Source organism: Tupaia chinensis, unplaced genomic scaffold (assembly GCF_000334495.1).
Source record: "Tupaia chinensis unplaced genomic scaffold, TupChi_1.0 Scaffold143566_1, whole genome shotgun sequence".
Classification (NCBI taxonomy): Eukaryota; Metazoa; Chordata; class Mammalia; order Scandentia; family Tupaiidae; genus Tupaia; species Tupaia belangeri.
Window position 1 is genome coordinate 839,001 of NW_006203411.1, and position 1,633 is coordinate 840,633.

At 37.7% G+C, this 1,633-nt stretch overlaps 1 pseudogene; it reads right to left on the minus strand.

Annotated features, from left to right (window-relative positions):
• The window catches only part of LOC102474637 (nucleophosmin pseudogene), a 1,208-nt pseudogene extending 476 nt beyond the window's left edge, over positions 1 to 732 (minus strand).
• Between the last annotated feature and the right edge of the window lie 901 nt (positions 733 to 1,633).

Genomic DNA, 1,633 nt, shown 5'->3' on the forward strand with positions numbered 1-1,633 from the left:
AGAACTAGGTCCTTTTGGTGTTTTAGGTGTTTTTTCCTATCTTTTGAATGATTATTGATCTTTTGATCTTAGTGTTGATGGTTTTGAGACTTTTTCATTCTGGTTTGATTTTTGAGCATTTTTGCCAGGAGTATCTCGTATAGATTTCTTCACTGGAGCTTTTTCTTCTGTTTTCTCATCTTCAAAATCATCATCACTGTCATCATCTTCATCATCATCATCTTCGTCAGCAGCAAGTTTTACTTTTTTCTGTGGAACCTTGCTTCCACCTCAAGGGGCAGATCACTTTCCAGATATACTTAAGAGTTTCACGTCCTCTTCCTCTTCTTCTTCTGAATCTGCATCTTCCTCCACAGCTACTAAGTGCTGTCCACTAATATGCACAGGCCAATATACACAGGCCCTGAACCACTTCAACCTTAAGACCACAGGTGGTGTTATTGCAAAGCCCCCAAGGGAAACCGTTGGCTGTACAGACATTTTCAGTGTTGCTAGTGTTACTTTAATTGGACTGTCTTCATAATTCATTGCCTCTGCTTCAACAATGTGCAATTCATCCTTTGCACCAGCCCCTAAACTAACCGTTCTTAAAGATAACTGGTGTTCATTTTCATCATTATCCACTTTAAAGTGATAATCTTTGTCGACCTTTAGTTCACAACTGAAAAGATAGTTCTGGATCCTCAGGGGGCTCATGTCCATGTCCATCGAATCTTCATGGGGTGGTGGCATGCACTTGGGTGGGCGAGAAGGTGGACAGAGGTAAACGACTATGGAATCACTCCAGGGAAAGGTAACCCTGATTTTTAATGTAACAATTATTATGGATATTTTTTGCATATAAGTGAAAAAAATAACAACATTCATGATAGCTTTAATGTTCCATCAATTTAATGGTTTATTTTAAGTCATTTTTTATTAATTTATTTTCTTACATTTGTAGCATAAAAAATACAGTTTCCCAGCATTAATACATTGTGTATTAATCAAGTCAATGATATTACTATATAAATTATCAAGAGATAATTTTCCATTTTTGTGTCCATTAAATATTTTGTTTTTTTTTTACCCTGATTCTCTTATGACCCCCACATTTATCGCCCTTCTCCCACATTGTCTCTAGTATCCACAGATGCCCTCTGCACTTTTATACCTTTCAATCCTTCCTGTCATAGAGTGCAGACATTGAATATACAGTAAGTGGGGACATACAATATCTCTCTTTCATATTCTGACTTGCTTTGCTTAGCATCAAATTTTCCATATCCATCCACTTTCTTTCAAATGACAGGGTCTCATTGTTTTTTATGGCTGAGTACTATTCCATGGTGTGTATGTGCCACATTTTTTCAATCCATTCAAATATTCTTAGACAGGGACCAGCAGGTGGCATGGTGGTTAAGGCGCTGGACACTCCCACATGGCCAGCCAGGGTTCGAGTCCTGAATCTGCTGGCTTGCTTTCTCACTTCCTCTCTCTCTCACTCTCACCCTCTGTCTCTCTCTGGTCAGACTAAAAAATGAATCAATCAATAAAATAAAATCATTATTTAAAAAAAAATTCTTAGACATTTGGGTTGAGTGCATGTCTTAGCAGTTGTGAATAATGCTGTAATAAACATGGATGGCGAGTA